Here is a 15351-nt window from a genome sequence, read left to right as displayed (position 1 = left end):
ATGATGTGTGCAAACACAGAGAATTCATTACTAGATGCAAAACTGAACTAAGTGTTATAATGTGGGTGACTCCACAACATCTTACTTGACAGTTGTGATGTTTTAGCACTTTGGTGAAATGTATGAGATCGGAGGTGGATTTTTTTAGTAATAGTATCACATTTTGTCATGTGAATTATAGACTTGGAAAAAGGCAGAAAAGGCAGTAAACGATGTTTGGGTGGGTTTTCTTTAGGTATTGCTGGGCTTTGGTCCAAATACTAGGTATAATTTTGCCAAGCTCTTTGTAAATATGTCCCTCCAAAATAATTTCTTCTGCTTGTCTTTTGCTAGAGCATGGATACATGTCTCCCAAGTAAGCCCAGAAAGAGACATAGAAATCTCTATAATATACTAGGATTTGACTTGCAAGGAGAAGTGAGTTATTAAAAGAAATAGAAGAAAAATGAAAGAAAACCTGTGCCTTTAATGAAGAGAATAAAGGAGAAAAGAGAATGTTGATTTAATCTATTGATTTGCTGTGAAGTAAAAGAACAGATGTTTTCTGTTAGGTCCCTGGATAAAATTCAGTAGGCGCCACTAATACTTAGGGACTGACTGGTGACTTCTGATAAGATTGAAAATTGATGTCTGCCCTATTACCAAATGTGGACAGCAGGTTACTCTGCTTTAGGTGACTCATTTCAGAGTACTTTAATACAGAAAAAATATCTCGTTTTCCTAGACTGAGACACAAACAAGAGTTGTTTTGCCAACAATTTCCAGCTCCAAAGACATGTCAACCATGAAGAGTTTAATTCTTATGGTAGGCAGTGGAGCACACAAAGCTCCTTTGTTGGAGGTCTGAATCCCTTTGGATGCCTAGAAAAAGGGTAGATTATCTTTATTTGCCTGATTTCTGTTTGTCAATCACCTCTTTGAATGTCCAATCCAATAATTATCTACAGAGGTGCTCAGGGAGATGTGATTACACTGTAGAGGTGTTGGAAGCAAGTTCATTTCAACATTGGCCCAGTTTATCTGACTGCCTCTCCTTCAACAGACCCAAACATTAAACAGATCACATTTAATGGAAGTTCAAAGGCTTTCCCGAAAGGTTAGAATTCTCTGTGATCAAGGAATAAAAAGAAGTTCCTTGTTTGCCTTCTTGGAAACCACTCAAAGCAGTGTAATTCTGGAATTCAGATTGTCCCATAGTGCTTTTTGAGACACCTGTGCAAAGTTTGCTGAGGTCAGTGTGTAGATATTCCCAGGTGTCTGGTCAGTTTTCAGGCAAGGAGAGCAGGAAATCCATGCAGAATGCCCTGTGAAAGCAAAAAAAGCACACATGTGGTGTGTGTATGTTACATGTGCAAGTGTCTATATGTACATACACGTATGTTTATATGTCAGGCAAAGGATTTGAATTCTTGCTTTCAATGTGAAATCCACCTCAGATACTGCAGTAATAGGCAGGATTCTTCTGCAAAGTGACTGGAATCTATTCTTCACTCTTCTCTTACAAGGAAGAGTAGAAGGTCTTCCTCCTCACCTTTCCTGAGATTTTTGTCATGGGGCTTTGTTGTATTTAAATGCATGCACACACCCACTGTATTTACTGTCATGCCTTGCTGCTTTTTCTGTACCTCCTTAAAGGTGCTGTAAGCTGCACAGAGAAGTATTTAAAATAACAAAAATACAGTTTTTAAAACTGTGATTTCTTGATGAAGTGACTAAGTATGTGCTTGGACTTTTTTATTTTTGCAGTTTAGTTATTTTGCAGTAGCAGGTGCCCTGAAAAGGCAGACAATTTGGATTTTGGTGTCATACACGGAAAGTTGCTCTGGTAACTGTGGGACTAACCTGCAAGATGCGGGGTGTAAAACATGGTACTTGGACTCCAGCCTGGGGCAGATTAATTCCTACTTATGGGTGAAATTTGTAGAGAAGACAGAAAACCTATAAAGAGCTCTAAGGCTCTTAATGAGAGACTTATGTAGCATAAAATGACGTATTCTTTTAAAGACTTGAAGAAAGAATTTGAGAAAGAGCATGGCATAGTTTTGATGTGATGTCTTAGGCATGAGCTAGTCAATACTGTTTATAAATCTCCCCTTTTTAATGCATCAGGTCAAAAATTATATTGACCTCTAGAACACTGCTAACTAGTTAAAATGAGTCTCAAATATAATCCAGCTGATGTGTAATAGGCATTACAGACTTGGAATGAAGTCAGATGAATGGAAACATAATTTAACTTTCCAAGTTTCTTTTACTTTTAAAGTATTTTAAATGTCTGATTATAACAGATTCTGTACAGAGTGGTTGACTTTCAGCTGTTAGGCAGATCCACATCTCTAAAGAGGGTTTCCTGAGAGTCTTTGAGAACTGGGCAATGTTCCCTATTCTTCTTGAGAAAGTTATAGGATTTTTAGTGGCTGTATGATCAACTTCACTTAGAGAAAGACATCTGTAACCTCCTACAATTCTAATTGTGGTCTTGTCAGTATTAAACATAATTCCATGCTCAAATTTAAGCCATTCAGTTGTCCTGTTGAAGTCAATGAAATTCGTAAACAGAAAAGGAATTATTCCCATGCTCAGTATTAAAATACAAAGTATTCTAAAATTCTGAAGGACAAAAAAATGTTAAAATCATCTAGTTAGGCTCTTTGCACAATTCAGGCTGTAGATCATTAACCTGTGTTTTCTGTGGTACTTTTGGGGTCTGTTTGGGATCATAGAATATGTCTTTTTGAAGAATATCCAGTATTGAATTGAAGGTTTCAAGTGACAGAGAGTCAGTGTGCATTGTTTGGTTGAATGGTTTACCTTCACTCAAAAAAAAATACAATTCTGATTTCTAACCTGAATTTTTACAGATTCAGCCACAAATTCATTGTATTTTATCTGCTTGATTTCAGTGGCATTTATCCTTTTCTTCTCGAATAGGCATGCAAGAACATCAACCTATTCCTCTCTAACTTTCCTTTTGAAGAAAGCAAATTAGCTGCATTGCAAGACCTTGAATAATTCACGTACTTTTGTTATCCTGTTCCAATTTTGTTACGTTTCCAATGTGTTTGGTAACTCTTTTAAATTGGGAGCAACGTGCCTTGTCTGGGGAGAGAACTTTCTGATGAGCAGCAATGCCTGGCGCTCGGAAGCGTGAGCAGTTTGGTTCAGATAAGGACATAGAACTGCAGGCTGGTAAACAAACCTCATTCCAAATTCCTCGCGCTATTTCAAATATGTTGTATCCGTCTAGACTCTGCACGAGAAAAGCTCCCTGATGTTGCAGCAGAGATGCAATAGCAGATACGGAAATGGGGATCAGAACTATGTGGGAATGGCACCAGTTGTGCTCACAATTCTTGTACTTTCTAACAAGGAGAGCAGGCCTGTCGTGCAAGGCTGAAATCCTTTTGATGCCTGTGCTCACTACCAGCATTTGAGACCAAATCACATCTTGCCAGGCTGAGTGTTCTGCTGACAGGAAGGTGAAACAGAGCTGCTTTAAGCACTAGCTAGAAATTAATTGAAAAGGCCCACGCTAATCTGTGAGCACTCGTTTACACCTCAAATCGGTGTCAACAAAATGGCTTTGTACTGATGATATGAAGTAAGTCAAATGACTTGGTTTTGGTCTGAGACTAATATAGGACAAACTGCAGCATTACCAAACTTCTGGCACCCTCTTTATCACGTGCAGAAGCCCTGTCCACCTGTTCTACCTAAAGTTTGTCCCCTGGAATTCAGGTCAAGCCTGTTCTATCCAAAGTTTGTCCCCTGGAATTCAGGTCAGCAATTCACACCAGATTTGCCCCAGGAACTGGCTGAACTGACTCAGGTTTCCCGCCAGGAATACGAAAGCCATTATCGCGAGTGCCTGGGAAGGGTATTGCCGCAGCGGATGGCCAGCAGCGGGGCTTGCCCAGCTTCCCTCTGGTGCCATGGAGCAGCGGCCTGTATCCCTGAGGGAATAAATCCCGGCGCGCCGCTCCCGGCGCTAGCATGGAGCGGGCAGGCAGCGCTGCCGTTCCCGCGGCCGCCGCCAGGTGGCGCTGCTCACTGCGCGCCCGGCCCGCAGCGCCTCCGCTCCCCAGGGCTGGAGTGCGGGCGGCCTGCGCCGATCCGGCTGGAATAACGCCGCGACACACGGCATGGGGATGGCCTCCCGCCAAGGTAGAACCAGGTAGCATCCCTCTGCACAGTGGGGAAGTTGGAGAGCTGCATTCTTGCCGGATGGAATGAGTGGGAGCCGCCGGTGTTGTAAGGATGTTGGCTGTCAGGATCCCCGGTGCGGGGAAAAGGTTTGGGAGAATCGGGGAAGGGTGTGTGCGCCATGCTGGTTCCTTGGGCAGGCCAAAGCCATGCAGTCTCTTCTCTCTGGTGACCAGGGGCAGACTCGAGGGGATGGCCTGAGGATGTGTCAGGGGAGGTTTAGGTTGGATATCAGGAGAAGGCTCTTCATCCAGAGGGTTGTTAGGCACTGGAGCAGCTCCCCAGGGAAGTGCTCACTGCACCAGCCTGGCAGGTGTCCCGAGGGGTTTGGGCAATTCTCTCAGGGACTCGGTGTGACTCTTGGGATGTCCTGAGCACCGCCAGGGTTGGACTCGATGATCCTTGTGGGTCCCTTCTAGCACAGGGTATTCTGTGACTATGAACGAAGAATGAGGAAATTAGAGATCATATCATCGTAAGATTGAGGTGTTTGCTTTCTCTGAGTGCTGTAAAATTGTAAATTAAGTGTTCAAATAAGTGTTTACTGGAAGAAAAGGTGTACATGTATCAAACATTAATTACTTTAGCCTGTTCACTTGAAGTTATGTGTATGCACAGTCCATGGGGAGTGTATGGGTCTGGCTTTGCGTGGCTCTCCTGCCTCAAGTCTGTGTGGGAACACAGAATTTCAATACATGATGTGGAGTTAACTGTAGAACTTTGGACTTTCATGTTTCCTTTATTTCGTGGCTGAAAAAATATTTGTACACAGTGTAAAAAAAATTATAACATTGTTTCAGCAAAATCTTTCTTCTTGCAATCTTTTTATTAATTAAATGTAAATTATGATGACTTGCACATCTAATCAAGAAAGAGTAAACACTGGAACTTAACCATGGAGGTGGTTAGCTTACTCTTTGTTTTAGAAAAAGACAAAACCATATGATTTTCATTGGGATGTAGCAGAAATCTATTTCTATTGAGAAGAAATACCTTTTACATCTGAATTATAGTAACCTGTGGGCACTCATTTTTCTCTAAGCTTTTCATTCATCGTTTTACCCTTGGTCCATTCCCCTACTTTTTGGGACACATCTTCCATGCAAGGTTAAATGTTAAATTGTACAGCCTCTTTACAAGTAAGCCTTGGGCCTCTAAAAAACCCCAAACTAACAAATAAACAAAAACCTCAAACAAAACCAAAAAAACTCCCGAACAACAACCAGTGTCTTTTTGGCTAATCTTGCTGGAATAATATTTGGGTAATGTAATGGAAGTAACACAGGTTAAAAAATTAGGATAGAGTTGCATTTTTGCAGCATGAAACCAACAAAGAAGAGATTTTCTTTTCCTGCTTTATTCTCCCTGTAGGTTAATGGTATGAAATGTGCAAAGTCCCAGCTCAGGCTAGGTGTCTCTGCAACAAGTTACTCTTATCAGCAGGGTTTAAAAAAAAAATAAAATAAAAAAGCAGTAGCTGCAGCCAGATGGGAATGTTATCAAGCGGGAATTTTACACAGGTGATCTCCTGACACCCACTGTCCTTCAGAACAAGTGTCACAGGGCCAAGCTTTCAAAATCAGCTCAAAACTCCTATTAATTAATTTATATGTCTGGCTGCAGTGCATACTGAATATTTTTCTCACAGTCTTTTTCAGAGGCCAAAACACATAATTTCAGAACACATATATACATTTGAACTTAGAAATCAACTATCATTAGCCATAGAATCTTATGCAAAAAACGTCCTTAGATATGCTTTGAGTTTTCTAATATGAGCAAACACAATTTTTTTAAGCTGCTTAATCCATTTAATGAAAAATAATTAGAAAAAAGGGAGACCTGACTATTCTGATACATTTTTTTGTCATTAATTGTGATGGATTAAAACTAGGAATTATTGGCTATCCCCGAATATCACTCTCTCTGAAGCCATTTATTTTGCGCTGGTCTTAGTAAACAATATGATACGTTTCTTCTGAATATGTACTTTGAATTAGTTACAGCTCGCATTTGGAAGAGGAATATTTGTAAGTGATCTTTTCTCTTTTCTTTTTTTTTTTCCCTGATTTGTGAGGCTTTGATTGGAGACTTCCATCCTTTGCCTTTTGCTTTAGCAATGGTGATTAACATTTGTATGTGATTCATTCAGTGGTCAGTCCACAGGAGGGTGTTAAGTGAAACACTTAGTGTCTTTTCCCAGACAGCAGGTACTGTGCAGGGGAAAGCACCATGACAACAAGAATTAGAACAAATTTTGATCCTGGTGGAGATTTGCAGGAGATATCTTCTGCAGGCACTCTGGCCACTGGGAAGAAGCTCTTCATGCAAGGGTGAAGGCAGTTACAAGGGTCAGTCTCTGATCCATGGCTGCTGATGACCATGTTCGTCATCCTGAGCTGAAGCTGCTGATCCAGGTTTATGTTTTTATTCTGTTTGGTTGCTACTGCACAGAGCTTTGAAGTATCACAACTTGAAACACTACAGAGCTTTTCTATGCCAGCCTGGATTACTTATGAGAAAGGAATCAAATAAAACCACTTTAGATGCTGCAGTTAGCATTGCTGACATCATCACCAGTCCCTTTCAATTCTTCTGTCAGCTTTGAAACTCTTTTGCTTTATTATTTGGAAATGATATTAAATGCTGATGAGGCAGTATATATTTCAAGTTTCCAAGGTCCTGTCAGTCATCCTTAGACAATCAAACCTTTTTTGGTGTACTGGTACCTGACATTAACTGCTTGTGATATGGCGCCTGATCACATCCAGGAAACTATTTCAATATTGCTACATTCCTGCTCTGGTTAGACAAAATGCAATATTATTCCCCACCCATAATTGAATCATGAACTGAGTTTTTAGAGCTGTAGGAGACTTTGTGCATCTGAACAGAATCTTAACATTGGTGTGTTCTTCTTCAAAGTGAATGGTGTCATGGCTTTAAGATTCCAAATCTAAATCTCAAGGAAGCTGAGGTAATAGAGGTTTGATTTGGATCCTCTTTCAGGTTCTTACCTGTCACTTGTTCTTAATCTAAGTTGCATTTCCTGCACAGGAGAGAAATACCTGATGATTACAACAAGTTTACGGAAAAACTGTGGAAGGAGACAAATATAATTCATGACTCTTTATCCATAATACGGGTGCAGATATCTGTTAGTGCACATTGTTTGGTAGATCTATTCCATTTCCTAATCCTGTGCCACCTGCACAAGTTTGCTATAGTGTTAGTGTGCAGCAAATCTGATAATATCTGCTGGAAACCTTTAATGTACCCCCTCTCACAGATGCCTCTGCCTCGCTTGAAACGTACTCTGAGCTGCAGAAACCCATTTCTTTTTAAGATGTGAGATGAAAATGGATGAAAACACATTAGCATGAAACAGATTCTCTAGCCCTTTTGTAAATTTTTTAATCAAACATCAGACATCAAGTTAACAAATTATGGGGTTTAAACAGAAAATTGTGTGTTTGGATTATTGCTGCCTGATTTTCTGAACCAGTAGTACTATTCCTTGGAAATTAACAGTAGGATAAATGATCATTATATTTCTTAAATCACATCATGTCTGATTTGCTGGTCTGTACACATCACTGGAAGACTGCAGGAGAGTAAGTTCAGTCCAAGTACCTTCACATTTTATCTTCCATTCAGTTAAGGACTTCAAGACTTGTTTAGCTTTTTCCTACTCAGCCATACTTTTGATTGTGAAGAACATTTTTCTTAAAATCCATAAAACTTACTTTGGTTGGTGATTTCTCTATTGACTGTTACATTAACTCCTATGGCAGTCTCTTAGTAAAGAGAGAGAACTTCAATAAAATTATTCTGTTTAAACCCATTTGTCAAGAAAATAAGACAATTTTATTTAAAAATACCTGTCCCAAAGAAGATTTTAATCAGGATGACAAACAGCATGGAAAAAAAAAAAAGAGGACTTTCTGTACTAAGTGCAAGTTTTATCTGCAAGTAGTTTTGAATACTTTGGGAATATGTTGCTTCAGAAATCACCTCATTCCGTCAGTGGAGTGCCTGTGTTTTTTAGGTATGCCTGAAAAGACACAAAACCATTTTGGATGTGGAAAGCAGGAGTGCAGAGATCATCACACCCATCAGCACCAGGTTCTTCTTGTTTTGTGTTACAGCTACGTAATGTTTAAATAAAAATAAATTAAGTGTTAAGTAGAAAGTCTTCCTGCCCTAGTGTGAATAACAACATACTCCTGGCTTGACAATATAGCAGTTGTTAGCTCTGTGCTGGAGATGATCTCATAGTTGGTTTAATCAAAAATCTAATCTATGCTGTTTAGAGGGCCATAGCTTTGGAAATTCAATCTTTTATCATTTTGCCAAGAACTTTCTTTGGTGTCCTTTGGGTCACATTGCAAGGCTCATTTTGTTGTGCTGGGGTTTTCTAAGTGAGAAATTACACAGAGTTTTTGTTGTGGGGCCTCAGAAGGCTTTTCTCACATGGGCTGGGATGCAATAGGGAAATGAGTGAACTAGAGTCGTATCATACATACCAACTCTGTCCAATTGCTGTCTGTATGTTTTGATAGATAAGATGAAAATTAAATATATTTGGTTCAGACTCTATTACAATTCTTTAAAGAGTTAAAAAGTCCTTATAAGATTTATACTTTTTAAATTTTTTTTTATTTTTCATATTGGAAAACCACTTTGCAATCCACAAAGTCGAAAGCTTGCTTGTAAAAATCTCTGGCCCCCTAATTCAAGTGCTTCTAAGTTGCAAAAGCAGTCAGTTTCAGAACAACTGCTGTTAATGAGAAGGTTTTTCCAATCAAAATGAATGGAATATTGAAACATGAAAGATAAACTGTAGTTACATATGTTTTTAAATATTTATGAATTTTACATACTACGCATTTCACGTAATATTCTGTTTCATGCTAGGGTTAGGGTTGAGAGGTCTAAAGAGCCTGGTGCTCCAGGCACACTGGCGCTGGAAAGAGCCTCCCAAGGCCGTTGTGAGAGGGCCCTAAGGCGGCTGCTCCTGCATCTTTCTCAGCTGGAGAAGCCAGGTACTCGGCTCGGGAAATTAACTAGGGCTAGGGGTAGGGTTCTGGCTAGGCTTTTCTAAGAATCAGATTGTATTTTATTAAGAAAAGCTTGTTTCTGCTCTGTTGGGGAGACCTCTTTTTGATTAGAAGGGATAGATATCTGATGCATTTCATGTGGGATTGCTGTCATACTGTTTTTTCTGGAAATGAGATTGGATTGCCAGTGAGATCCAGCAGTTACTACCAATGAAATTAGAGAGGCGAGGAAGGAACAATGGTGATGACTGCCAGATACAGGCTTGGAACATAATGTGTATTGGAGGAATTAAAATCATCAACAGGTCTTGTCGAAAATCCTCTCATTTGAATCCAAATCCTATTTGCATTTTGTTTAATAGCAAATCTCTAACATAACAGCACATTTTGTTGGGCCTTATCAGAGTTTTATTTCCTAGCCTGTGAAAGTGAATTCTCTTCCTTAAATACATTTTCATGCATTTCTGTGTGACCTCAAACATTCTTGTATGGCTTTATGAAACAGCTTAGGGATATTTATTGTGCAAATGCTAATGTAAAGCAACACACTGTAAAAGTAATCGGTTTTTAATGTTTTATTTTGCTATGTTCTGCAGTTCAGTTTGCTGTTACGAGAGTCACACAGCAATGCAGGAGATTCATAGCTTCCCTGAGAACTGTGATGACAAACCCTTGCGCTGCTTCGCTCTCATTGCAGCAGCTGGGCCTTTGTCTAATACTTGATAACCAAGTTATCCCACAAAATGATACAAAACCCCTTTTGGTTTAATGCAACAGGACATTCTTCTGTCAATTAGTAGAAGTTAAAGGTCCACAAGTATAAGAAGTCAAAGGTTCTTGATCCAAGCAGACACTTAGGGGTTCTTTTATTTCTGAGCATGCAGCCTGGGTAAGCCACACACTCTTTTTCAGCCCCATTGACATCCCTGGGATTCGGCACTGGTGCATATCTCCAATGCTTATTGTTGATTTCAGGAGGTGTAAATTAAAACCAGCCATTCAAACAAACTGTGCTCAATTCCAGTTTCGTGAGCCACACCTCGTCTCTATTCCCTGTGAGTATGTTTCTTCCTATGTGTTGCCTGTATCTCCTGATAGCAATGAGCTGTAATTCACTTTGAAAGAGTTGTGAGTATAATTTCATCTCTTGGGCATACTATTTCCCCTGAATGCCATGTTAGGAATGTATTAATATCTCTTTTATATGCCAGAGGAATGTGGAACATGCATACTGGCAGTGTGTTTGGAACCCAAGGGAGGGCAAGTGAGGAGAGAGGCTGAACTGATGGAAATGCTCTTCCCTGCGGGAGGAAGGAGTGGTGGAATTTGCTGTGCCATGCTTTCATACTGAGCCTCTTCTCTGTTTTGTTGTGGCATCCCCACACAATGTTATATCAGCTGTTCCCTGCCCTTTGCCGACACCAGCGTCTTTTGTGTGACCTTGGGTCAACCCTGGGCCAAATACAATGAACTGGATAATGCAGTTTCTTCCTGAGCTTATAGGGTACAGTAACAAGCGTGAAAACGAGGATGCAAGAAAGACAACACAGATATGTGTCATGCCCCTTCATTTCTTTAATTTTTCCTGTCATTTGTGCTTTCACGTTTGTATTTCTTTGGTATTGCTTGAAGCCCCATGGGTTGTTACAAGTTTTCACTGATTAAGGAGATGATACATTTTCCTGGAATTTTTTTAGGCTACTTGCTTTGTGTGGTCTACTGGGGGTAGACTTTATCAGCTGTATGCTCTTTCATGTGTTTTCTATTTTTGCAAAATAAAAAAAGGCATATTAATATGCCTTTTTCACTCTACTCACAACACTGTGTGGATGTTGGGGTTTTTTTTTAAACAGGAGTATTTCTCAACATTATCAGCATTATTATGAAAACTAGTTGTTGTCTTCATTGTCCTTGTAGCCCTTTTCCACTCAGAACATTTATTTAATTCACTGAATAAAGTTATAAATCAAGCCACTAGAAAGAATATTGGAAATACCTAATTGAGGATTTATGTCTATATATATATACCTATATACACACACATATACATGTGTGTGTGTGCATATTTCCAGTTAGTGAGCCATTAATAAGAACTTCTTGAATACCGTGTTTCCTTTAGTCTCTCTCCCCTGGTGGCTTATGAAAATGCCAAAGAAGACAGTATTAAAAGACTTGCACTGCTCAAACTGTATGACATCCATTGCATCTCCACTAGGCATGTATCTTATTACAGAAGACTGGTTTATGTAACAGGTACTTATGTCTAACTTAATCTATATCTATAAAATACTAACATTTATATTTAGTAACATTACATCCCTCTGTTCTCAAGCTTAAGCCTTCTGCTTCAAACCTCCTGTCTCACAGTAGTTCTTCTAGCTCTCAGTGCTTGCTTTTCATTCCTGTTTGAGTACTGTGATTAGGAAATATTCCACCTTTCATATTTCTGGGTTATGGGGTTTGTTTTTTTGTTTGGTTGGTTTTTTATTTTGGTAGGAATTGGATTTGTCACATTAAACTAAAATTTGTACTTGTGATACTTGATCTTGCTGGAGAGTATCCCTGTTATTTTTGGGAATGTTTCTATCAGTAATGATCAGTAATAATTCAGACCCTGAAGTCCTTGCTAACATAGGAATAATCCCACTGGGATCCTTGGTAATTTTCCTTTCAGAAATGAACAAGCCATTACTGTCAGGATTTCTGTCTTCAGACAGTAGCTGAATGGGCATTTGGACAGAGTACTATTCAGGTTGCCAATCCCAAGTTTCTCTCCCCACCCAAGTCAGAGAACTGTCTGCAATTACTGCTCCATAAAGGGCTTAGCCAGTTGTGGGATGCTGAACACTCAAAAATCCCATTAATTTGAGAGGGAATTGTTGATCTTGCCCTTTCTCTGGATGAGGCTGTGTATGTTTCTAGCTAGATTGCTCCAGAGACCTGGCAGTGAGTCTGGAGGGCATTTTCCTAGGCTGTTACTCAAATTTCTGCTTGCAAATATGCAGAATATTCCCAAAGGACAAAATGTTGTTGGTAACATAACACACCCTCCCACCCACCCCAGAGAATAATGTCTAGTAAACCAGTTTTAATTAGTTATGGTATTATAGATCCTGAAGAATGCATATTCTCAAAACCGTTGTAAAGCCACTGTCCTGTCCCATTTCTCCCTAAGAGGCCTTTGATGCTCTTGGTCCTATTCCGTGGCTCACCAGTGCTATTCAAGTCATTATTTAGGCTTTGCAAAACCTGCCCTCAGGCTCTCAACTTCTTTGAACATGCCTCAGCTTTTCCAGTCTCTGAGTCCTTTCTTCATACTCTGTACCATGGAAGACTGTTGTGAAACACATTTTCTGCATTCTTACCCCTTCGAGGCCTTCCATATTGAAATGTTCTTCAAACCGCTTTATTTGAGGATAAAGCTCAAAAGTTCTGAAAGCTCTGATTTTATAGACTTGAGGGGAAAACCAAGTAGGACCTTAAAGGGGATCATCTGCAGAGTTTTTAAACAGCAGGCTTTTGGAATTGTTTAGTATAAAATAAGATTTTCAGTTAAATATTTGTTTTAAATTATGAGTATGCCTCTTGCAACAATTTTAGTAACTCATTGAAAAATAAATAGTATATTTCCATTGCCACCTTATTTTGGGCTTTTAGAAAAACACATTGAAGATATTTTTTCTGAAAAACTGGTATTCTCAACAGCTTCCACTGATTTGATTAGCCCTAGAATTGAGGTGCTGGCAGGAATCAGAAGAGGAAAGTGGCATTTTAGAGAAGAAAAAAGTTGGGTAGCTGAAACTTTTTTATAATTTTAGTGGGAAAGGAGGTGAGACAATGAATGGTTAGGAAGAAGAACTTGCAATTTGACTTGTTTCAGCCACAGAAGGCTGAAATGTGAGGGAGCTGTCTTCAGCTGGAGTGCTTGTTAGAAAGACAAGGATTTAGCTTAATTGGAACAAAGAATTGAGGACTGAGTTAGCTCTCCAGTAGTAAAATTAAAGTACATTTCTTGTTTATACTTAGTATTTATTTTCTCCTTGACATTTCCCTCCCTTCACAAAACAAAATTAAACACAGTGGATGAGAGCAGAATTTACCTTAAAATCTGATTTGATGGATCTTCTGAATGAAAAGCATTTAGGTTGCTGGTCCCTTTCTCTCTGCATATGTAGCAGTACAGGATGCATGAGTATAAATGTCGGGCAGCTGGGAGCTGTTTGTTTTTGGAGAACTGGAAGCTCTTTGAAAACTGCAGGAGTAGATATGTTTCTGAAGTTTTATTTCATTGTTTAGCTTTCTGTCATCCAGAAGTGCAGTGTTTACTTAAATGTTATACAAGCTCAGTGTTGTAAATTAACAAGTACTGTTGTAAATTAGGAGTCTTGGCTTTAAACTGCTGGACTTAATGTTATAATTGAAAACATCTCTACAAACACTCAGCTGGTGAGTCCTAACTTTATAGAAATACCTTGGATTCAGAATGTGACATTCCCAGGCAGGTCTGAAAGTATGCTGAACTAAACCTGAGGTGTACATTTGAATTTTTTGATCAAATGAAATCTGCCACACAAATCTGAGAAAACCATGCAATCTAGATTTTGATGCCCTCTTATTGTGGCTGAGCTCCTGTGTGGCTCCTGTGTGCCTTGTTATGAAAAATGTGCACAGTCCCAAAAATTAGATTTTAATCTACATGGTTTAATTAAGACTGTATTTTCTTTCTGAAGGAAAGTTTCTCACATTGGCTTTCATATTTCGTGTCATATTTTCTCCATCATGCTGCCTGTAGACACAGTCACATTAAGAGATGGAAGCTCAGAGCAAGACAGAGGAAAATGTTGGAGATAAAGTTGCTCTAACCCTAAATAAGAGTTAAGAAATCACAGGGAGATGTGTTTTGCAGTTGAAATGTGATGGAATAGAAGGAACACAAACAAGTCAGGACAGTAGCACTGTTTCAAAGGGTACAACTGCAGGAAGAATCAGGTAAAAAAAGACAAAGCAAAGCTGGGAATGTCTTAATAAGTAGGAAAGACTTCAATGTGCACTCTTCATACTGTGATCTCTGTTCTGACTTCCCTTTTACAAAAGAATGTATACATTTTATCCATATGTGATGGAGTTATTTAAGAGGGTAGCAGAGCATGAACAATGGGAGTGCAAATTATTGAGCAGTAACAGGTTAAACATTTACCATGCGGAGACCTTACTTCCAAATTGGCTGTGTGTTTTCTGTGAAAAAAAAAAAAGGAGATTTCACACAATCCTAGAATTGTTAGGAAGGGACCTCTGGATATCATCTAGTCTAAGCCCTGCCAAGGCAGGGTTCTCTAGAGCAGGTGAAGCAGGAGCGTGCCCAGGTGGGTTTTAAGTATCTCCAGAGAGGGACCCTTTGACCTCTCTGGGCAGCTTGTTCCAGTGCTCTGCCACCCTCAATGGAAAGAAGTTTGTCCTCCCATTGAGGTGAAATTCCATGTAGTTTATTTTATGGCCATTGCTCTTCATCCTGTCCCTGGGAACCACTGAAAAGAGTCTGGCACCATCCTCTTGGCACCTGCCTCTGAGATATTTACAAGCATTGATAAGATCCCCTCTCAGTCTTCTCTTCTCCAGACTAACCAGGCCCAGCTCCCACAGTCTCTCCACGTAAGAGAGATGTTCCAGATCCAAAATCTATTTGTGGCCCTTCACTGGAGCTGTTCCAGAAGCTCCTTGCCTCTCTTGTGCTGAGGAGCCCAGAAGTGGGCACGGTGCTCTAGATGTGCCTCACCAGGGCTGAGTAGAGGGGCAGGATCAGCTCCCTGACCTGCTGGCCACACTCTTCTCAATGCACCCCAGGACACCATTGGCCCTCTTGGCCACAAGGGCGCTGCTGGTTCATTTCAAGTAAGAGATATTAGTGAGAGGTTTATTTAAATGTTGCTGCCTCAGTGATGATTGTCCTTGTCCCAGGTGTTAAACATGAGCCATCACTTGAAACCTAGGATGTTTCAGAGAGTAAAAACCAGTCTTTCATTTTTCCATCCCCTTGATGCTAGAGCATGGGACTTAGGTTACTGAGTCTTGGGGAGGGATTGTAGGAAGG

The 15351-nt window shown here is 39.9% G+C and overlaps 1 long non-coding RNA gene across 1 annotated transcript in view; it reads left to right on the top strand.

Annotated features, from left to right (window-relative positions):
- LOC146438074 (uncharacterized) overlaps nucleotides 1-9134 on the top strand; it is a 42911-nt gene extending 33777 nt beyond the window's left edge. The window contains exon 3 of the long non-coding RNA XR_014851658.1: nucleotides 9121-9134. This is a non-coding gene — a long non-coding RNA (uncharacterized LOC146438074). The remainder of the gene's footprint in view (nucleotides 1-9120) is intronic.
- Nucleotides 9135-15351: the final 6217 nt, after the last annotated feature.

Source organism: Lichenostomus cassidix, chromosome 4 (assembly GCF_008360975.1).
Source record: "Lichenostomus cassidix isolate B80296 chromosome 4, HeHo_3.0, whole genome shotgun sequence".
NCBI classification, from domain to species: Eukaryota; Metazoa; Chordata; class Aves; order Passeriformes; family Meliphagidae; genus Lichenostomus; species Lichenostomus cassidix.
The sequence above is the reverse complement of the archived record's forward strand: the minus strand, read 5'-3'. Positions and strand labels throughout refer to the sequence as shown.